This window comes from Vombatus ursinus, unplaced genomic scaffold, assembly GCF_900497805.2.
Source record: "Vombatus ursinus unplaced genomic scaffold, bare-nosed wombat genome assembly UNPS02009835.1, whole genome shotgun sequence".
Lineage (NCBI taxonomy): Eukaryota > Metazoa > Chordata > Mammalia > Diprotodontia > Vombatidae > Vombatus > Vombatus ursinus.
In genome coordinates, this window is record NW_020949613.1 from 17062036 (window position 1) to 17087108 (window position 25073).

The following is a 25073-nucleotide window of genomic DNA, read 5'->3' on the forward strand; positions in this document are numbered from 1 at the left end:
CCAGATACCTAGCTTCCTCCTCCTCCGTACTTGATTCCCAGCTCAATCCTAATTCTTTCTGCCAGGTAGACAGTTTCTTTGTATCTGTTTCCCTCTTTGCAAGATAGTAGCCTGAGGTCTCTCTCCAAATCCTAGTCTCTTTAGAGACACTTCCCCTCTATTGAATCCATATTAAAAACTGAATTGCCCTGCTGTTTTGGGGGACTTTGGTGGTCTTTCCTCCATATTTGCTTCAGAATTTCTAATTACATCTCTGCTGTTAAAAAGTCCACCAGCTCTTAATAACTAGAGTTTTTCCTAGCATTTATCACAATCTACCAAACTGCAACTTAAATCCAGTGAATATTCATTTCCTTGTTCTCCATAAAAATAGAAAATAGCTACTAACCATATTTATGATGTGTCTACACATCAGGCACTGTGCTGGGCACTGTGGAGTACAATTACCAAAATCAGACGGACCCTGTTCTCGAGGAATTTACATTCTATAAGGGGGAATACGGTGAGAGTACAACTTATTTATAGAAGAATAAATAAAAAAAATTCAAAATCAATACCAAGTGATGAAGAAGAACCATTAAGAACTAAAGGAATTAAGAAAGATCTCAACATGTTTGAAATGAGATTTTCATTTGAGATAGTGAGTTAAAAATTAACCATATTGGCAATATGGTTAGTATTAAGGCTGTTAAGAATACAAATAAATATATAGCATGGAATCCTAAAGAAGCCATAGGTGAAAATTCAGAGAATGAGCTAGTTTGAATGTTGTGGTCTGAGAGGTTGAGACCCCTCAAAGACTAGTGTACAGGATGGGGTCGTCTGGAATGAATTCACAGCCTCAAGCATTCTTTAAGTCAAGGTGGCAAAGATTTATTGTTATGCTTTTCAGCAGGCAGGGACTCTTAAGGAACCTGTGAGAGACTGAGGATAGAGCTAGGGTTTATATGGAAAAGGGCATGGGAAAGGAATGCCAGGGACACTGATGAGGTAATCTAAAGTTCCAGGTGTCTTTGGGAGTTATGGATGAGAAAGTACAGGGAGTATACCGGACAGGGTGGAAGATGACAGAGGTATGGATCTTTGGAGTCTGACAGGAGGAAGAGTCCTTGGGCCGGCCAAGGACAAAATTCCTTGGGCTGGGCAAGGCACTGCTCTCCCTCTGTCTTGATGAGAGAATGCTCAGCAACAAGGGAAAGCTTTCTCACAAGACAGGAACTTAATAAGAAATTGGGAGGCTTCCAAAGACATGATCTGAGGGCTGGGGCCTGAGCAGCCCAGCACTCTCTCACCCAGCTTTGTGTGTGTAGTTGCACCAGGGAGAGAGATAAGAGTCATGCTGGGGCCCACACATGAATAACTGCTAGGCACAGTGTCCTTGGACTGGGGAGTGGTTGTCAGAGACAGGGTTTCTGAAACTAAGGAGAAATTGGGGTCCAAGTACAAGCACAACCACCCAAGCACCCCATCATGAAGGGAGAGGCAGAAAGAGAGAGAGAAGGAGACAGAGAAAACAAAAGGCTTCCTAGGGCATTTATGCATCTCCCTATCTTAGGTTTGAATGTGTCCCTGAGCAATATGGAAAAGGATTTAGCTTAAGAGAAGGACTTAAAGCTCCTTAAAGATAAAGGACTTAAACTATTGATCTTGTTATAACATTTAAAACAAGGATTCTTACCTTTTTTTTATGCTGTGGACCCCTTTGGTAGTCTAGTAAAGGCTATGGTTCCCTTCTCAGAATAATTTTTTAAAATGTATATGATAAAACACATAAAATTATAAATATAATAAATTACAATGGAATAAAGGTGTACATTGTTTCCCATGCAAGTTCATGGACTGCCTACAATTTATCCATGGACCACAGATTAAGAACCCCTTTTTATTGGGAAAAAAAAAGGCAGATTTTTCCCCTTTGACTCAGATATTGCCCAGAAGGCCTACAATTTCCTTGAATTCTTAATAAAGATATTCTTAATGAAATCTTCAATTTTTATAGAAATAAAGGGAAAGGCAATAGACAAAGAAGCACATGGTGGCTACAAGCAGGCTGTACCATTATCACCAAGAAAAAAAAATTATTCAAGGAAAGCTGGCAAAGATGCTATAAAACTCATGTTAAAAAAAAGTAGTTTGGTTACATAATGGAAGCAAGAAATAAGTCACAGATTCCTTATGTGCTACATCACTATTGCCAATGATAGGAAAACCCAAGAAAGATTCCTCATGCTGGGTAGATACCCCTGGGAACAAATTTATGGGAAGATATGGGCAAGATCAGGAATGGATGAGTTGTAATCTCCATCAATGAGGGGAGTACTTACATTGATAAGGTCACAGATCATCGAGAATATTGCTATTAACTTTGAACCATTAGAGTTTTAACGTTGGAGCCAACACCTTCTACCAACACCTTCTACAATGTTACATGACAGGTTAAGTTTAGGCTATACCCAAGCATACCCCTGAATTCAATGGAGAACCTTTAGGAAGATGTACCTTAAATTCATTTTAAATTAGAAAATCAAAGATTTCAGAAATTTTTGATAGTTTTTCAGTGGAATGTAGAATTAATATATAAGTACAAATAGTTTTTCAATGGAATGTAGAAATTAATATATAATTACAATTAAGAATAAATAAGATCCATAAGCTTAATGCCAGTATATTGGAGCTTAAGGTTAAAAAAAGAAACAAAACTACATAATAATATATATTGTGATCAATAAGCAGAAACCAGGATTTCTTATCAGTTAATCAACATATAGATCCTGCCCAAGTATGGAGAAGAGTCTTATTAAGTTAACATTAATATTTTTCACGAGGTACGTATGTAAGTTTTTTAATAGGTTTACCTTTTAATATATTAGAAGTGTTTTTTCAGTTATCTATTTAAGCTTTGCTCTCACAGGATTGTTGTGAGGATTAAATGATGTAAATCACTTAGCATATTGCTTGGCATATTGTTCCCCTGTCCCTATTCCAACATTCTTATGATTTGTTTTACCTTATGGGTATTTGTGTGTGTGTGTGTATGTGTGTGTGGATGTGTGTGTGGGGGTGTGTATGTGTGTGTGTATCCACATGTGTGTGTGCATTTGTGTATTTGTAAATAATATAAATATACGTATATGTGTGAGTGTATAATTGTTGTTCAGTTGTTTTTCAGTCATGTCTGACTCTTTGTGACCCTATTTGGGGTTTTCTTGGCAAAGATACTGGAGTGATTTGCCATTTCCTTCTCCACCTCATTTTACAGATGAGTCAAGCAGGGTTAAGTAACTTGAACAGGGTCACAAAGCTAATAAGTATCTGAGGCTGGATTTGAACTCAGGAAGATGAGTCTTCTTGACTTTGGACCTAGAGCTCTATCTACTATGCCATTTAGCTGCCATATATAATATATAATAACAATACGTAAATGTACACATACATACAGATTCATGATTAAATGAGAATTACCTCACTTATATGTCTTGCATACTATTATATCTAAACATATTTGTATATATGTATGTATTTTGTATACTTGTATATTTACTCATATGTATATATGTATATATTGTCAACTTTTCAGAGTTTGTTCTAAGAAAGACAAATAAAATTAGGCTGTCCACATTTAATTTCCCTTGCAAGCTGGAACATACATGCATTGCATTAGAGTTACAGTTCAGAATTGGTCCCCCTAAGGGGGCCAGTCCACAACTGGCTCAATTTAGGGGTTGGGAATACAGTTATATGCCCTTTGAAGAGTTGGTGTTCCCAAGGGGTACCAATAAACTCTGACTGGTCAACACACTGGGAGGTGGACTATATTAAAATGAGGGTCTTGAGTACATGTGATTTAGGTCACTTAATCCTGGTCAAAGAGATATCAATTTCCATATCACCTGTCTTGACAATAGGGAGGAATCAACATTCTCCCAGATCTATCAAGGTAACACAATAAGCAGGAATAGAGCCATTAGATTAGATCCTAATGTCCTTCTGAAGAAGAACTGAATTTTGAAAAAAAAAGAAAAAGAGGATGAGGAAGCTCTGAGTCTCCAAAATAATGATAACTAAAAATAAATAAATAAATCATTTTTCATATTCCCCCATCTGATTCTAATGAGAGACAGAGCCTTCTCAATTAATCACTAACTGATAGGGTCAAAACTTCATCAAGAGTTTTGGGGACTTGTAATGGGTAACAATATGGGGTGGTGGGGGAGAGAAATTGATTGATACATTGACAAATCAAAGGGGGCAGTCCCCTTTTCAGTAAGTAGACCATACAGATAAAAAAGATGCAAAGGAAAAAGTAAACAATAAATAACCTGTCCATTTAAGGCTTATGAGTCTCATCTCATACAGCTGTCTGGTTTTCAGAACACCATCAAATGAAGTTTTCCAGTCAGAGTGTGTTAAGCAGTCTCCAGCAGACTGTCTTCTTTAAGATTTCTTGTGTAGAGATCCTCTTTCTTTGTTAAAATCTCCTACAAAATTGATCTTAATACAATTTTAAACTACTTTGTAAATAACCAGGTCAACTAATGAAAGTTAACTCAACCCTTATGTCTCTATTATTATAAAATCAAAATTTGGAACCTTGGCCAATTGTCATGTTGATAAAGAAACTCAAATAAAAACAGAAAATTAGAACCCAATTTTTATTCTTCATATTATTCATTCCCCCCATCAGGATGATGAGACTCCACTAAGGAATTAATGACAGAAAAGTTGCCAGATTAACCACCATTGTAACAAAAGGTTCAGGAATGGTATACATAAATACATTCAGTAATAAATTTTAAAATAGTACATATCAAGTAAGTTATTTATAATAAAACAATTCCAACTTCTAGACATGTTCAAATAAATAACCCTAATTAAAATGGATGTTTCTTTTTAGGTATTCACAGGATAGACCACAAGCCACTCTTTTTCTAAAATTAACTAACTGTAACAGAACTGAGACAGTAATGCTATTAGCTAAATAACAGAATCATACTCTGGTTTCACAAATCTTTGACCTAATTATCCTCATATCATTGTGAGGAATTAAAGGACCCTAACTTATACAGGAACATATATCTAATAATGTCAAGGCTTAAATAGTTAGTTATTTGGTCTAAAATTCTAGGCCAAATACCTCAATCTTATACTTGCATCTTACTATAATAATTCAGATGTTCTAGCATCAATCTATTATTTAATAAATTTAATGTTTACAAAACTTTTTGATTATAGAAAATTGCCATAAAATGATAGGGACATAACTACAGTAAGGGAACAATGTTTCCCTAACTTTATGTCAATTCCAGGCAGAGGTTATGTAGATGGCCAGTTGCACTGAACTAGGTTTAAAGTCTGCTGGGTGTCATAGTGGGAAAATAGAATCCTGCCTCAGCTCATGCTAAATTGTCGTTCTCCTAACTCTTCCCATGAGAACACCCTCTGCATTTCATAGACCCCACAGGGTTGCTGGCATCATGGATCATTGACTCAATAGCATTCCTTGATAATCATACCTGGAGTCAGACTTAGAATAATGTCAGTTAACAGTCCCATAAGGTCTTGAATAGCAAGTTCCAATAATCAGAGTTTCAGGGATGTGACTATCATCACAGAAAAATACTAATGCTCTCAGAATCACTTAAACAATGGTAACATCTTTAAGGTGAGTCAAGTAGTGTGCATATATTCCTGCACATGTACTAGTTCCTGATTAAATAAGAAACATAAGTAAAATCAAATTTCCCATTAAGATAGCACAAGATAGTTCATAAGTTACTACTCTTAATAGATTTGCATCTCCGTTTCTCAAGCTTATTTACCCTTCTCTAACCATACTCAATCTCAAAGAATGAGATACTGCAGGAATTGAATCTTATACATATGGTAAGTTCAAATACTAATTTTAACTCTTGCTAGGCCATGGAATGAATTCAGATCTAAACAACAAGATCTTTCTCACTTACAGCTCATTAAAGTAATTTAGATTCTTTAGTGTTAATTACTAGCCTTAGATCTCTGACGCTGCTTCTGACTTGAGCTGCTGACTCTGACTCTGTTTACCTGAAAGCACTCATTTAAGGCCAGTCCAAGGACACAACAAACCTAAGAATGAAATTAGAAATTCACAGCATGTTTGGACATAAATGTGATCAATATCAAATTATTACTGAAGCAAATTAGCTTGCAAATGGAAAATCACACAAAAGATTTTGCAAAGCATTTCATCATAAAAGTATTTCCCTTTCTTAAAAACAGCTTACAATTTATCCTGAGGTTACTATAACAAACTAAATTCCTAATTATCACAAAATTCCTACTTACCTAAATTCTCTAGTCAGAAAGATATTTGTAATGAGGACCCATTTGCTCTGTAAGAATTCCACAACACAAAACTCTTGCACAGGGTTGATAAAAATTACGAAGGAAATTTTACAAGGTATTTTCTTTGCATAATTAGCAAGTTTCCTTTCACAAAAATACTTTTGTAAATATTTGATTTAAACAATAACTCCAAATAGCTTAATTAACAGTCTTAATTTTCATAAATGAGAACCAAATAATTTTAGCTGAAACTTCCCTTTTAAATACAGACAAAACTTGTAAGTTTATGATTTCTTAAATTATAGTACTTCAGAATATTACAATACATGGTCAGATAGAATGATCTAACAGTTCCCTGATGCATTCATTTTTTTCCTTTCTTTCTAATAGTACAATTCTTAATCTAACAACATCTAGATTATCAGAGCAACTGATTTTCTAACAACATATATAATACAATTGTTTACCAAATTACACACTATAAGGAAAGTTAGAAATATAACAATACCATAACAATTATCATGTATTTAAAACTTGAAATAAAACCAATTAATTACCAGTCAGGTGACCTTAATTTAATTGGATGTACTTTCAAATTGCTTTACACAGAAAATCATTCATCTCATCACCATTGGCATTGTACTGATGACATCTGAGAAAACCCATATAAAGTTACCAAGTATGAAGCAATTACATTTAATTAAACAGTTAACATTCAGATAGCATTTTGTCCTATGCCAAGCACTGTGCCAAGCACTTTACAATCCTATGATCCTCACAACATCTCTGGGAAGTGGGTTCCATTATTATCCCCTTGCAGAACAGTAAACTGAGGTAAAAATAACTTGTTTGAACCATATGGTTCATACATTTCTTAATGCCAAATAACAATGTATATTTTCTGTGCTTAATCCTGATAGGAAAAGCACTCTCAGATGCTGTTCTTATTCCTTCAGGACAGATTTTGACTTAAATCAAATCAAAACTGGAATTGTAATCGCTGATAGTAAACATTTCAATTTTTTTAAAGTCTAATACTCTTGGCCCTTTAAGAGAAAATATTATTCACAAATTCATATATTCCCTTAAAAAAGACACATGATAACAATCCCCAGCTCCGAATAACCTTTTTTCTCTACTTCCTTAAAGAACTGAAGTCCCTGGTGCAGCTAGATGGTGCAGTGGATAGAGTACCAGTCCTGGAGTCAGGAGGACCTGAGTTCAAATCCAGCCTCAGACACATGACACTTACTAGCTGTGTGCCCCTGGGCAAGTCACTTAACCTCATCTCCTCGCCAAAAAAAAAAAAGAAAAGAAAAGAAAAAGGAAGTCCTATCTCCTTTTTTGAGACTTAGTAGATAAAGAGCTGTCCTAAATATTCCAACTCTCCATTCCATCCTCCTGGAAATTTCAGGCTGTATATACTAGGAAATGCATATAAAGTTTTACAAATAGTTTGAAATCATCTGCTATCATCAGGTTAGCTAAAGGTTTTGTTCCAGGCAAAAAGATCTAAGGAATTTGATTTAATGCTGACAGGGTGTGGTAAGTTTCCCCAGGCAGAAACCTCCAGAGCTTCCAGAGTTAACTCAATAATTAATCGAACAGCATAAGGAAACATTTTAAAATTTTATATAATAATCTCAAATCACAATGACTAATATCTTTACCATAGACAATATTTATGTAATGTTAGATTTAATAAGGCCTTCCTGCAGATTTATCCTGAAAAGTGGATGGACATAATTCCTTCTAACTCTGTATAATTTTGTCTATTGGTTTTCAAATCAAGCTATAAAATTTTCATTTTCAATCTTTCTACTTAAAACAAAATCAGCCTTCCTTATACCCTCTCAACATGCCCAGACTATCTGAAACTGGCAGAAGGGCACCCAAAACAACCATCTAAGGATGGGGGGAGTGCTTAGAGCCACATGGGCTTGCTGCTGCCCATCCCTATCCGTCCCCAAACCATTTTTTTACCTTCCATATTTTTGCTCAAGCCCTTATTTCTCTCTCCTAATCTTTCAAACCCATTTCTCAAACTACCTCCACCTTCCTTTATAATCAACCATGTCCCAGACTGCACAAACCAAGCAGTGGCTTATGTTCCCTTTGGAAAACAAAAGTGGGATTCTGGCTACTCCTAAACCTCCTTAACAGATTATAAAAGGCTTGGTTACTTAATTACACCGATTTTCCAAATTAAAAATCATACTCACCCCAATTTTGTCCTGCTTGTCTTCACCTTTGAGAACCTGGAGGGGGTTAATGCTTAATAATTTACAAATCAAGAGATCTGTATTTCTCTCACACCCTTCACAAACAGCTTTTATAATGTTAGTATGCATTTTAAACAAATCACTGAAATCCTAAAGTGATCTTGTTCAAGACCATGATTAAAAAAAAAAACAAAAAACATGATCAAAATGTCCCAAAAAACTGAAAAACTTATCTTTGCAGTTTTAAACACATTGCCCTTATATTAGATATATTAGGGGGAGGGGTGCAAAGATGCTATCTTTGGGCTGCCTGATTTAGAGTTTCTCAGTGTAAAGCTACTGCTAACTGATGCCACTTCCCAACTAACTTCTGGGAGAGTCTCACCCTGGCTTTTTCAGTTCCATTATGAATTATCTAACTTTATTCTTGTAATCCCAATTTAGCCAGTGTTGGGACCCCCCAAAAAAGTCTTAGTCTCCTATTAAAAGCCTAAAGTGGGAGTTATTTCCCAGTGCTCTCTCTAATTACCAACTTTAGAAGTTTTCCTGGCTACATTTTAAATCTTTCACCACAAACATGACAGTCATAGGGACATAGAGAACAAGACAGACAAACAGAATGGTAATACTGAGTACACATAGATCTAATTTTCAGAATTAGAATTAAACTGGTAAACATTTAGAGTTATCTTTAGTATATTAATCTAGACCTGTCAAAGGAACCCGAATGGGGCTATCATAATTGAGGATTATCTTTAGTCAATTGACACCAGCACTGGCAATATTTACGGTCATCAGACTGATAACGAAGAGGCAGTAGTTTTGTTAGCCAGATCCCCAAATTTGGATTCTGACTGACCTAGGACCAAATTATAAAAGATATCCTTACCTTCTAGGAGACCTGTCTTTAGGTCTCTGCCCCCAGAGCTGCTTGGAGAGAAAAGCAGACTGTACCCTAATACAGGGAGTCCAAGAGAGAAGGAGCAGAGATTTTGGGGATAAGACTTGACCACCCTTCAGGGCTGAGACTTCAGGAAAAAAAAAAGTCCTGTGTGATGCCCAGTTACAGTGTTGTCAGGGGGAGAAAGAAGTCCAGTCTCCAAGGCCCAGTTCAAATCCGAGTCATGACACCATTTAATTGTCAACCTTCCACAGAGTTTGTTCTAAGGGACAGATGAAATTAGGCTGTGTCCATGTTTAATTTCTCTCACAAGCTGGTGACATACATGCATTGCATGGGAGTTACGGTCCCAAACTGGTTCAGTTTGGGGATTGGGAGTACAGAGTTATATCCCCTCCAAAGAGTAGATGTTCCCAAGAGGTACCAATAAACTCTGATTGGTCAACTCACTGGCAGGTGGGCTGTATTAAAATGAGGGTCTTCAATACATGACTGAGATCGCTTAATTCTGGTCAGAGACATCATTTTCCAAATCACCTGTCTTTATAATAAGGAGGAATCAACATTCTCCCAGACCTGTCTGGGCAACACAATGAGCAGGAATAGAGTCATTAGATTAGATCTTGACATCCTTCTGAAGAAGAACTGAAATTTGAAAAAAAGAGGGATGAGGAAGACTTGAGTCTCCAAGATAATGATTACTAAAAAAATCATTTTTCACAATATACACGTGTGTATACACACACATATGTACAAAAAAGTGAGGCAATTCTCATCATCCTTGTATTGTTCAAGCCCCATCAGAACACCAGTTTGGGGCTTCACATTTAATTAAAATATAGAAAACTTGAAGAACATCCAGTTGAGTAATGAAAAATTATTACACAGATAATAACATATGAAGCAAATTTAAAGGATTCAGAATTATTTAAGCTAGAGAACAGAAGATAGAATGGTACCTTCATTCAAGATCCCCTCTTCTAAAATACCCCCCCTTTGATAATTGTTAAGCCCTGTCCTCTTAAGGATCAACTCGTATTCCATTCCCTCTACAAAGCTTTACCTAGATGATTTAGCCCACAGTGATCAATCTCCCTCTTCTCTGAGCTCCTCCATCACCTAATGTCTATGTAACACAATTCAGCTCTAATTATATACATACTATCTTGTATGCTGGCTTATCATCCCAATTATTTTTTTAATATTCTTTACTAGTCAAATGAGCATAAGACTCATGTCTCATCCTTCCATGCTCCCCACAATGCCTAGCACTATACTGAACACATAAACACTTAGGGTCATAGATCATGTAGTTGTAGATTTAGAACTGGGAAGGATCTTAGAGGTCTTCTAAACTAGTTCCCTCATTTTATAAAAGTGAAAACTGAGGATCACAGAGGTTAAGTGACTTGCTCAAGGTCATACAGTCTGTAAGAGGCAGAGCTAGAATGATTGATTGACTTGGTAGTACAACACCACTTTTATAAATTGCTGCTTTTGAGATAGAAACCAGCTTTCCATTTCCACTAGGGAGGAAATAAGTTTATACGAAAGTAAAGGGACTCTTAGATGAGACAAAAGGAAATATTTCTAAATATGAAGATTGCAAAGTGATTGGAAGAATAATCACTGTCACATAATTGGATTAAACATTTGATTATTTTAGAGATGATACAATCTGATCAAAACAAACTTCTTTGCTACTCTCACCTGTTTCCTGACATCCAAGAATACTTGCTACACCAGTGTTCCTGAAGGCTAGGAAAGCGTATTAATGCTGCAAATGATGTCTGTCTCATACATAGTTGTGGAGGAAAAGAAAAACAGCAGTTAGGAGTTAGTAGTTATAGTGAGTCTGGGGAAAAGCAAGTTAACATTTTCTAAGCTTAATGTGTTCTTTAAAAAGGCTTTTTAACAAATAGCATTTATAGTATGTTAACTATAATAGGCCCTCTGGGAATTGGCTGGAATAGGTAATGCAGTATGGATTCTTGAAACTCCCAGCCATGTATAGTCTATTCAAGAGCAACATTAACTCTCTCATGGCTCTTTAGTGGGAAAAAAAAGTGTTGTTTTTATTTGTTTTGATGGTACAAGTATCCACAATATTGGCCTGATCTGGTCATTTTTCCAATACATATACAATCTTTTGCCTTTTGAGAGTATAACATTTTCTTTTCTTCCAAAATTGAGTTCTATTAGACTTAATCTATTAAAAAGACTATAGGATTCCCTAAATCAACACCTCTCATCTTATTCACCAACCATTCTCAAACTCTTTGATCTCAGTAACCCTTTAAACTCTTAACAATTGAGGATACCCCCAAAGAACAAAATGCTTATGTTGATTTTGTTCACTCCTGTCTGACTCATTGTGACCCCATGGACCATACTGTCATGTTTTCTTGGCAAAGATACTGAAGTGGTTTGCCATTTCCTTCTGCAGTGGCTTAAGACATATGGAAGTTTGCCCAGGGTCACACATCTGGAGTGTGTTTGGGTCTTCCTAATTCCAGGTCCAGTGCTCTATCCACTGAACCATCTATCTGTTCCTTGCTAATGTGGGTTTTAGCTGATGATATTTCCTATATTAGAGATTAAAATGCCTTAGAATTATGAAAATATTCTTGACCTTACAGACAATCCTGAAAGGATTTTCAGGCTCCCAGGGGTTCCCCGACCGCACTTTGAGAACTCCTTCTTTACATATTCCTCCTGGTTTCACAATATCTCACTTTTCCTAGAAAGAAATTCCCTAGACTGTATCTTTTAGAGTAGGATAATAGAAAGAGATGGAAGTGACTTCAGAAGCCATCTAGTTCAACCCTTTCACTTTACAGATGAAAACACTGAGAGTAGGAAGGGGACATGAGGTCACATAAGTAGTACATACCAAGACAAATTGTAAACTCACATCCTTTGACTCCAAAGTGAGCATACTTTCTATTGTATTATACTGCTAGGAAGATGGATCTGGATCAGGAAGCCCTGCCAACTTCTTCATTGCTCTTTCCTTCACATGGTCTCTTTTCCAACAAAATTGTTGCCCAGTGATTTCTCCAAAGTTATCACTATCCTAGAAGGGGCTACCCTCTTTTCTTTTCTTCTTTTGTACCTCAAGGCCTAGCAAAATTCCAGACAAATAGGCATGTAATAATATTCTTTAAAATGGATTAATAAACCATTCCCTACAAGAGTGTGCAACTAAACAAATGTATGTCGACTATTATGGTTAGGAAATAAAACTATTTGTTCTATTAACAGCAGAGGCAGCATAGCCTTGTGGATGGAAAGTCTGTTTTATGACCAAGACCTGAATCTGACACATATTGTCTGTATGACCTTGGGCAAGTCACTTAACTTCCCAATCTTCTAGGCTAGTCTCTAAGACTAGAAATTACAAAAGAGGTACAAACCTACACTGGGAGATGGGAAGGAAATCCTTACCTGTATTTCCAGAGAAATCACAGCTCCAGTACCTATAGAGAAGCTGGTTATGATCACAAAAACACATTGAACTTATAAGGCACTGAGTTTACAAGTTTTGTTTATATTATCTATGTTATATATTACTGAGATTTAATTAATCAAATTAAGAGACTTAAAAGCTAAAATAAATCATGATCTACATTCTCATAAAATCTTAATAGAAAACACAATGTAAGATTATAATGACTCCAATCATTACCATTATCTCATCTGTGAGAAACAATCAAAATAATATCAGTCAGTGCTTTATCTTCATGGAAATCAACCACTAATGCCAACCCAAGCAATTAAAAATCACACCACAAAGTTAAAGAAAGGTCAAGTCCATTTCCTTCCAAACTCAGTTTCTACAAAAGGGGGCTTTTATATTTTTACATTTTTTAATTAATTACTGTCTTCTGCTTTTGTGGGGTTGCATTATTTTTTTTGGTAATAATGACTTTTAATGGAAAAACTTTTAATGAAAACCAGGCAAACAGGATGAACATTTTTCTAGAAATGCTAAAATTAATGTTCAGTCCAATTAAGAAAAATTATGATGTCTCCCATTTTCAAGACAATGTAACTAGGTGCTGAGAATACAAATAAGAAAATAAAATTGGTCACAGATCTTACTTTCCAGTAGTTTACAATCAAATGATGGTAGATAGCTAGATGATAGATGATAGATAGATAGATAGATAGATAGATAGATAGATAGATAGATAGATAGATAGATAGATAGATATGGATAGATATGTATGTATATATAACCATGAATAACTTGGGAAAAAGGAGAGGAGAAAGGGAGATACTTCAGATAAATTCAAGGTAAGGATAGAGATAGAAAAGGAACTATATGTGGGATTCCATTTGTATAGGGAACCTCCAGGTGAAGAAATTCCTTCTAATAAATCCACTATCCCTTTCACCACAGCAGATATTTCAAACATTTTTCTTTCTTATCATTTTCTCCCACATCCCTTAGTTGAAGACCTCAACTCAAATTTCACTGAAAAAAAATTTAAAAAATTACCATTCACCAATTGTGCCATCTTCTCTTCTCCTCATCTCACATAATTTAAATATCATTCCCCTGCCCAATCTCTTCTCCTTATCCTGTTTCTGATAAATATGTTTTCCTTACCAAGACAAATCTCTCTATACATGCTCTTTATACATGCTCTATACATGCTCTTTATCTTTATCTTTATCCTTACCAAGACAAATCACTTTATACATGCTCTCAATTTCTCCAACAGACCTTCCTCACTACCATCCCCACTTAATCTTCAATCTCTTCCTATTTTTTGGCTCCTTCTTTGATGCCTACACATCCATATTTCTTCAATTTGAGCTTTAAAAATATCCTAGATTGATTCCATCATACCAATTAACTATTATCCTATATCTTTCCTCCCTTTCATAGCTAACTAGATTCCTTGAGAAAGCCATCTACAATTGGTGATTGCCCTTCCTCTCCTCTTACTATATTCTAAACCCTCTTCAATCTGACCTCTAGTCAATTGAAAATGTCCTTTGCAAAGCTACCAATGGTCTCTTAGTTGCCAAATCTAATGACCTTTTTCTTTACCTTTATGATCTCTTTGACACTGTAGGTCACCACCTCCTTTTGGATAGTCTATACCTCTCACAGGTAGGTAGAGTGCTAAGTCTAGAGTAGGAAGAAAACAGTTCAAATACAGCCTCAGACATTTTCTAGCTGTGTGACCCTTGGCAAGTCACTTAATCCATTTGTCTGTTTCCTCAACTGTAAAAACTGAAGAAGTATCTACCTTTTAGGGCTGTTGTGAGGGTTAAATGAGATAATATTTATAAAGTACTTAGCACTGTGTCTGACACAAAGCAGGCTCTATATAAATGCTTTTTCCCTGTAATTCCACTCTTAAGGTTTTCCTGTCCATATTTTCTTCTGGTTATGCTCCTACCTATCTGGCCTCTCATCAGTTCCTCTTGTAGGATCTTCATTAATGTCACACTCTCTAACTGTGGGTGTCCCCCAAGACTCCGTCCTGGGTCCATTTGTCTTCTCCCACTCTACTCTGTCTTGCTCAGAGATCTCATTAGCTCCAATGGGTTCACTTATCATCTCTATGAAGATCTTTTCTAGATCTCTATGTCCAAAGCAAGTTTCTCTCTTCTGCGCTCCAGAACCATATCATAAAATGCCTTTTAGACATTTGGAATTAGACATATCTTATTGTTAACTCTAATTCAACATGTTCAAAATAGAACTTGTCATTTTTACCTCAACTCCTCCTCCTTTCTAATCTTTCCTATTCTTGTGGTGGGTATTGCCATCCTTCCAGTGATCAGGCTTGCAGCATTCCTGTTATTCTTGACTCCTCGCTCACATTTCCCCAATATTTCTGTTGTCATGTCTTGTCATTTCTCCCTTCATAACATCTGTTTTACAATCTCTGTTCTCTCTACTCACATAACTACCACATGAGTTCTTGTCCTCATCACCTCTCTATTTACAATAGCCTTCTCTTTAGTTTCCCTGCTTTGAGTCTCTCTCCACTGCAATACATCCTACTTTCTACTGTCAAATTTGTTTTCCCAAAATGCAGGTCTGACCATGTCACCCTTCTATTTAGTAACCACCAGTGACTCTATCTTTCCTCCAGAATCTGTCTGATGCTTAATGCATTTCATTTCTGTTGTTCATACACTTTCCTTCCCTCCCTGAACTCTATGATTCAGCCACACTGGTCTACTTGCTATACCTGGAGCACGACACAGTTTCCTGACTCTGCCTTTATGCAGACTATTCTTATGTCTATACTGTTCAAAATCCTAGCTTCCTTGGCTTCCTTCAAGACTCAGCTCCATCCTTCCCTCTGTATTAGGCATTTCCCAGGCCCCTCTTGGAAACTACTGGCTCTCTTCTTCTAAGATTTATTGTTGTGTCATTTTTCAGTTGTGTCCAACTTTTCATGACGCAGTTTGGGGTTTTCTTGGCAAAGATGCTGGAGTAGTTTAGCATTTCCTTTCCAGCTCATTTTATGGATAAGGAAACTGAGGTAAATGGGGTTAAACAACTTGCCTAGGGTCACACAGCTAGTAAGGATCTAAGGATAGATTTGATCTCAGGAAGATGACTGACTTCAGACCCAACACTATTCACAGTGCCCTTACCTTCTATCTATTCTGTATATATCTCATATGTATGTAATTATTTACATTTTGTATCTTCCTCTAGAATGTGAGCTCCTTGAGGACAATGTTAGTGTTTTTGCCTTTCTTTGTATTCCTAGCACTTAGAACAATACCTACCATATAGTAAGAAGTTAATAAATGCTTGTTAACTGTAACTGTTGTTCTCTGTGACTTATAGGCTTAGTGAGTTACCTAGAGCACTGAAAGGATAAGTAATTTATCCAAGGTCATGCAGCCAGTAGATGTTAGAGGCCAGATTAGAACTGAAAATTTCCTGGCTTTGAGCCATGTTAAAATATCCTAGTCCCTTAAAGACAGGTTTGGAAGGAGTCAGTTCTAGAGATGAGACTGGTGTGAGTAAATGCACGAAGATGGGAAAGGGAAGGATAAGAACGGGGAGCAAAATAGGACAGTTTGGGTAAGAACCAGGTCATGGAGGGCCTAGAATTCTAAGATCATATATGTATATTTTATTCATTTATCAATGAGAAGCCTCAGAAAGTTTTTGATAGAAATAACAACATTATCAGAGTAGGAGAGAAGTGGTTAATGGACTAATCCTTGGCACACAGTACACTTTTAACAAATGCATTTCCATTCCATCTTAGAAGATATAGGACAGAATAAGTTTTGAAAGAACTGACAGAAGAATTTTGATAGAATTGAGAGGCAGCATGATAGAGTGGATAGAACACTGAAGTCAGGAAGGCTTGGGTTCAAATTGAACTTCAAATAGCTATTTGCTATGTGGCTCTGGGCAAGACATTTAACTGCTGTTCCTCAGTTTCCTTATATTTAAAGTGAGGAAGATGGACTCAATAACTTTTCAGGTGCCTTTACAAATCTTTATGATCCTATGAGATTGAGGGTACAGGTAGAAGATAGCTTTGGCAAGAAGAAAGGTAATTTATCCTTCTGACAAATGGTAGAAAACAGAAAATATAGATGAGGACATAGAGAGTTTTAGCAGCTTGCTAGTGGGCAATTGAGGAAGTCCGTGAATGGCTTCAATTTTCTTATTTATTCTTTGAATATATCTTTTTTTCTCTAACCAAAAATATCTGAATTTGGGCAGACGTGTTCATGATGTACTGTCATATTTGCATTTCAAATTCATGTTCTGTATATTTCCTAAATGTAATTATTATGCTACCATTTTTTTAAAAAAACCTCATAACTCAAAACAATTGGACATTGCAGAATTTAGAATTTTAAAAACCTATTTGTAAGTGTGTAGCTTTTTAAAGTTTTTGATAGCACAAATAATACAAGTATGAATTATTAATGTAGTTTGAATTTCATACACAGTGATATTTATAACCATATTTAATGAGTCAGGCAGTAGTTGAAAAGTTATTTTTGTGATCAATCAATAAGCAAGAGTTTATTCAATGTCTCCTCTGCTATGCATCATGCTAGGGCTACAAAGGCAAAAATGAATGTCTTAGTACTCAAGCAACTTACATTCTAACATACACAAAAGTAGGTATATAACAAACAAATAAAAGGTAATCTGAGGAGAGAAGAAACTAACTAATAACTGGGACTTGAAGTGGTGGAGTGGGTTAAACAGGAAAGGTCTTAAGTAGGAAGAGTTGCTTCATAAACGAAATCAGGGATCCCAAGAGTTAGTCATGGAGAGGGAGGCCATTTCAGACACAGGAGGCAGCCAGTACAAAGACACAGAGATTGGAATTGGAGCATCCTGTGTGATGAATAGAGAGAAAGTCAGTTGACTGGACCATAAAGTGCATAGAGGTAGGGGTTTCTCATATCACCGCTTTCTGAATTCAAATTATATATCCACTATATGCACAAATGTCATGGTGGGGATGGTAGAAGAAATTCTGTGGGGGTAGCTCTAGTCACGAAACAACAAAATAGGGTATTATAAGAATATAAGAGGTAAAAAAAATTAAGGCTGTACATAAGCAGCAATTCTAGTGCTCCTATAGCAGTCATCAGCATAGTCCTTGACATAACCTGGTGTATTGGGGGAATACATGTAATTGCGACTTCCAGAGATACTGGGGCTGGAGAATCTTGAGCTCAGCAGTTCTGAGATTCAGTAGCCTATGCTGATCAGGTGTCAGCACTAACTCTGGTATCAATATAGTGAGCCTTTGTTAGTGGGGCTCACCAGTTGCCTAAGGAAGTGCAAATAAATCCAGATTGTAATGAAGCAGTTCGAAGACCCTGGGCTGATCAGGATTAAGATGAGGCCTGCAAATAGGCCCTGTACTTCCAGCCTAGAGAAATTAGGGAGACATTTAAAAAAAAAAAGTTTAATGCAGGTAAAAATAAAATAGTATCTAACATAAAATAAAGTTGAGGTTGTTCTCAGTTAATGCCATGGGACAATAACATGGAGGTGGGGAAAGGATAAGCAGGAGAGGCCTCCTTTGTGTACCCAAGAAGACACTGGGATATTTCTGCTCCTAGATGTGAACCAGAAATTCAAGTCATACTTTAGACTATTGAGCTCAGAATACATGTGGCAAACCTTTATGATGCCTATACACTCAGGGACATTGATTTAAGAGGGTTGTAGGATAGAGAAAAGTTAATTTCAGCTTCCAAGTCAAAAATTAACAAGGACACATTCACTGAGTGCTTGTAATGTGGAAGAGAATATAATGAAAAGTAATAATGTTTTCACTTAATGTGTACTGAGTGTAAGAATTGTAAGATACAATCTCAGCTCTATGAATCACAGATGAGATAGGTAGTATCTACAGACACCAGGGGATTGTAGGGGAAAATAAGAAAAACAGTTCACAAGAATGAGGGTCAGTTGGCTTTGCTGATATTTCTTTTTTTCTCATTTCTGACACATCTCAAACTTTAGAAGATGAGATACTATATCAGTTGAAAGATTTCACAGAATAAAAGATTAAGAAGTAGAGATTTGAAAAAAGAAAGGAAGCAGAAAAGAGACCTTTCTAGAAATAGGGAACAGGTAGAAATATCCACAGGAATTCACTGTTAGATAAGTGGATAAGCTCTTCCTGAGATAATACACTAAGTCTCTACTGACTGACGGCTGTGAGAAACAGAAAAGAGAAAGGAGAGAAATTGAAGTTGAATGGATATTAGAACTTTTTTTTAAAAAAAAGGTCAGAAAATAAAGCGGTGGAATTGCTTAAACTGGATAAAGAAATGAGTTCAGCTATGCTAGTGGGAGCACAGTGTTTGGTCTCACTGAAAAGGTTTTTTGGGCCACTTTTGTCAAGTGTAATGCATCCTTTCAGAAAATTTTCAGAGGCACGGACTTTAATATTAATCAGCTTGTCAGTCTGGTAAATTAATCTCTTGTCCATATTACCTAATCATTCCATACATTCCAAATTATTTTAAATTTTATCATTTTAAAAATAATTTATACATTATAATTTCATATTGTTTTTTATTTTCTCATGTCTTGCTACCATGTTTCGTTGCAATTTTCTGTTGGGTTCAGCATTTCCTGATATTGATTTTCCATAAATTTCTCATAACAGATCTTATAACTTGGTCCTTTTAAAGTTATCTGGAAATTATAGCATAAATATTTTACAAGTGGTTTCTCAATGGAGCTTTTTATCCATTTCTTTTGGAGTTTATAAATTTCATTCACCTTTTTATTTTTGGCTTTCTATTTCCCATCTTAGATTCTGACTTCATAAATAATTGACATATTCAGTTATGAAGTTTCTAATATCCTTGTTTTAATTTTCTCTAATCTTTCACAAATCATGAGTAAATTATCTTAATCTTGGCCCTACTAGCTGAAGAAAGTGCTCAAATATAGGCATAGAGAAGCAATATTTTTGTGTATTTGTGTCTTCTAGGACATGTTGGGACACTTGGGAGGAACTAAGCAGTATAGAATTCTAATGTGTGCTGATCAGCAATGTCATAGACTGTCTGGAAGCCATGTCTACATTTATTAAAAGAGCACATCATGAATACTTGACTTCTTTGAAAAATATTTGATTCTTTCTTCCACTCATAAGTACACCCAAAGAGAAGGTTTGGTGAGACTAGAAAGCTTAGGATAGGAGCAAAAGTAGTTTTCTCATCACTGCCAGTAGAATTTAAGTTCCTTGAAGGCAGGGAATGTTTCATTTCTGCATTTGTATTTTTCTTTGCTTTGTAAATTGTAGAAATTCAATCTTTTTTTAATTGAATTGAAATGACTTGACTAATCTCAACTGTACTCCCTTGTGTAAAGGTAAAAAGTTAGTTCATTAGTATTAAGTGTTTATCAAAAGCTGTAAAAATATATTTTAAGTGTTATTCTAGAACTGACTTATATTTTGTGTTGATATTGCTCATGATGACCAATAATTATGAAATATAGCTCTATTGTTACTTATACCATAAGTATGGGAAGAGAATTTAAAAAGAGCATGAACATATTCAGTAAAATGTCTTAGCAACCCTAGTTTCTTTATGCAAAGGAAGGGAGTAGCCCCAGAAGACACTTATCAGGGACCTAATATCAGCTGGATCTATCGGCACAGAATCATCACAAACTATACCCAGTGATGCTTACCCTACCCAGACTTTCAATCTTATGAGCATAATCATAAGAAGATCACACACAATAAATCCTCTCCTGGACACACCTCTACAGGTAATGAGCATACCAGAAAGAAATACAGATATATAGAAATAGAAAAAGAAACACCCTTGGACTCCAACCCAAAACAACCATTTAGACTTACTGCAAGAATCCTACCTGACTTTTACTTTCTATCTTCTTGCATTCAATTGTTTTGTATCTGTAGTATTGAGAGGACCAGTTTCAAAACTGGTTGTATTGCCTCATCTTCCTTAATTACATTGATTGCTTATTGCTCTAGAATGGATGGAAAGGCCAGTAAAGTCTTCAGTGCAAATAGCCACACCTACTCCTTTCCTACCCCCATGATTCCACCTTGTTCCTTTCCCCACTGTGGAAAAACTTCCCTCATTGTGCAAGGAGGAATTGTTTAATCTGTACAAAGTGTTCTGAGTTCTTTAGAACAAAAGCTCTAAACAAATACACTACACAACTCTGAAGCAACAAGTTACACTGTGCTGAATCACAAAATATTTGTTTAGAAAGCTAACAGGTGCAATATACTCAGCAGGGAGAGTAGAGGATATGCATGAAACATCCCCCTAGCTATTCTATATCAATCCCAGAATTTTACTCAGAGTTCAGCTGAAATTTCACTTCCTCTGAAGCTATCTTTGACTAACCCCATCCACAATCTCTCTCTCTCTCTCTCTCTCTCATACACACACACACACACACACACACACAGAACATTTATTTACTTTCAGGAACCATATTACTGGAATTTAATGACAAATAATCTTATTACTTGAAAGCTAGTTATGGACATTGTATCTGTTTGTATTTCAATGTCTCATGAAGTCTCTTTGACCTCCAGCTGTAGTAGCCAGAAGTGGGTTCTCCTTCCCCTACCAGTTCATTTGCACCTTTCTTCTGTATTTCTAACATCCCTGTTTTTCCTGTTCTTATCCTCCTTGTCCTATCACATTTTGCCCCTGAGGATCTTCTTCCTTCTTGATAACCTTTATTCCCTTGGTTTCCATGATGCTGTACTCTCATGATTCTATTCCCACCTCTCCTATCACTCCTCTATTGTTAGCTCCTCATACCCATCCTCTCCCCCCTCAAACGTGAGTGTATACCAGTACTCTACCCCAGACTTCTCTCTTTCTTTTTCTACATTATCTCTCTTGGTGATCTCATTTACTTCTATGACTACAACTATTCTTTCTATACAGAAAATTTCCGAAATCTATAACCCCAGAGAGTTCCAGTCCTAGACTCCCAACTGATTAGTAGATATCTCTAATTATATGTCCCTTTGGCACCTCAAAATTGTATCTCTGACCTTTCAATCAATCAACCAATAAATAAATAGTTATTAACTCCCTACTATGAGCCAGGTATTTTGTGAAATGCTAGGATATAAAAATAGGCAAAAGACAGTCTCTGCCCTCCAGGAGCTTATAATCTAACAAGGAAGACAGCATGCAATAAAATATATTTTATATACATATATAGGATATATGCATATAGGATAAATAGGAAATAATTAATAGAGAGAAAACACTAGAATTGAGGAGCCTTGGGAAGGCTTTCAGTAAAAGATGGGGTTTTAATTGGGATTTAAAGGAAGCTGGAGAAGTTAGTTGGTGTAGTAGAGGAGGGAGAAAATTCCAGATATGGGGGACAGACAGAAAATTCTCAAAGCAAAAAGACAGAGTATATTTTTCATAAAACAGCTATGAGGCCCAGATCACTGGATTGAAGAGTACATGTACTAGAATCATTCCCCCATGCCTCCCACTAAAGCCTAAATCTCCTTCTAATGGCCTTATTTCTTTTGATGACTCCACTATTTTCCCAATCACTCAGGCTTGTTTCCCCAGAGCAATCTTTGATTCTTCCTCTCCTAACATATTCAGTCATTTTCCAGGTAATGTTGACTGTACCTCTACAAAATCTCTTGTCTTTCCTCTTTTCTACTCTGACAACAGCTTCCCTAATTCAGGCCCTCATCTTTTGTTAACTAAACTATTGCAATGATTATCAAACTGTTATCCCTCTGTCCAGCCTATTCCATCTCCAATTCATCCTTCACATAATTGCTTGAGTAATTCTTATTGTACCACTCTGTTACTGTCATTTCTTGGCTCAGAAACCTTCAGTGAGACTCTATGTACTATCAAATAAAACATAACTCCTGATCTGGTATTAAAGACCTTCCAAGATATTACTTCAGCCTACTTATTCAGCCTTAACTCATCTTATTCATATTTACCTACTTAATGTTACATCAGAACTGTGTTAATCCTATTCCCCCATTCTCATACTGCCCTTCTTACATATTTGTGCCTTTGGTTACACTGCCTTCATGCCTAGAATGGATTCCTTCTTGGATTCTATCCTTCCCTTTATATATTATATTTCGTCCCTTCTTTCAGGGTTCAACTCAGGTCCCACCTACTCTATCCATCTGTCTTACAGGGAAAATGACCTCTTGCTCATCAGATTTCTTGTAGCACTTTGTCTAAACCTTTCTTTTGCACTTAAATTTTTAATCAACTACATTTTTTTAAGTATTAACTATTTGGTAAGCCCTGTGCTAGGCATTAGGATTACAAACACTAAAGTGAGATTGTTTTTACCCTTAAGAAAATTACATTCTATTTCTTTATCTATCCTTTTTTTTCTAGGTGTTTCCCTTTGTTAGATTGCCTTTATTAGATTGTTGAGAAGGTAAGCCTAGTGGCACAATGGATAAAGTGCTAGGCTTGGAGTCAGGAAGACCTGAGGTCAAATCCAGCCTCTGAAAATTTTAATAGCTGTGTGACCTTGGGCAGGTCACTTAACCTCTGTTTGCCTATGGATGGGTGAGCCACTGGAGAAGTAAATGGAAAACCACTCCAGTATCTTTGCCAAGAAAATCCCATAGACAGGAATCCACAGAGTTACAAAGACTCAGACATAATTGGATGACTAAATAACAAAACCTTGACAACAGAGTTTATTTATTTATTTATTTATTTTAGTGAGGCAATTGGGGTTAAGTGACTTGCCCAAGGTCACACACCTAGTACGTGTCAAGTGTTTGGTCTGAGGCCAGATTTGAACTCAGGTCCTCCTGACTTCAGGGCCAGTGCTCTATCCACTGCACCACCTAGCTGCCCCTGACAACAGAGTTTATGTCATAGCTGTCATAACTGTTGCTTAACATAATATCTTCCACATAGTAAGAGCTTAATTTTTTCAGACAAAATGAAATAAATCACCTATTTATTTATTTCCCTTGCCAAAAAAAAAACAAAAAAAAAAACATTTGATTTCATCTTTGTATACCCAGAAGAACCCAGGACAAGGCCTTTTGTGAAATTGGCACTTAGTAAATGTATACAGCATTGCATTTGTACATACCCCTTCTTTGTAATAAAAATCTAAGCTCTGTAGGAAGGGACCATGCTTTCTACTTGGTAGCATGTGGGTAGTGAGTAAAGCACTTGTTAAGGATTGGTGCAACCTGGGTTCTAATCATGATCTTACTGCTAGATGCTTATGTGGCTTCTGGCAAATCATTTAACCTTGCAGGGCCATAGTTTCTTGATCTGTAAAAAATAAGAGGAGTAGACCACATAATTCCAAAGGTACCTTCCACCTCCATAATTCTATGGTGACCTTTCTGGTTTTGCAGGACCTAGCACAACAGCAGGTTGTCAATAAGTATTTCATAGTATCAAAGGTTTAGGGCAACTAGGTTGAGTGGGTAGAGTGCCAGTCCTAGAGTCAGGAAGACTCCTCTTCCTAAGCTCAAATCTGGCCTCAGACACTCACAAGATATATGACCTTGGGCAAGTCACTTAATCCTGTATGCCTCAGTTTCCTCATCTGTAAAATGAGCTGGAGAAGGAAATGGCAAATCACTCCAGTATCTTTGCCAAGAAAACCCCAAATGGGGTCATGGAGAGTTGGACATGACTGAAAACAACTGAATAACAACAAATAGTTTTAGAGCTGGAAGGAATTGAGAGGCTATTGAGTCCAATACTCCCAATTTACACTTGAGGAAAATGAGACAGAGAAAGTCTCAATGAATTGTTTAGGATCATACAGTTAGTAAATATCTGAGATGGGATATGAAATCAGTTATTTCTGAACTCAGCTATAATCCATTTTGCTTGAATTAAATAGTAATTTGATAATCATTTACTTTTGGGTTATAAAGGCAATAGAAAGATGTCCTTTGGTGACTTGGATAGGAAGAATGACCTAATTGTGGTAGAAGAAGGAGGTTTGATTGTATTTAGCATACTATGAAATTCCTAATGTGCTATCTGTTTCTGAGCCAAACTCTATTCTACTTACCTAGAATAATTTAAACATGTCCATGTACACACACACACACACACACACACACACACACACACACACACACACA

The 25073-nt window shown here is 36.3% G+C and overlaps 1 protein-coding gene across 1 annotated transcript in view; it reads left to right on the top strand.

The window, feature by feature from the left end:
* The window catches only part of ADGRB3 (adhesion G protein-coupled receptor B3), a 902542-nt gene that overhangs the window by 502547 nt on the left and 374922 nt on the right, over positions 1 to 25073 (top strand). The window lies entirely within an intron of this gene.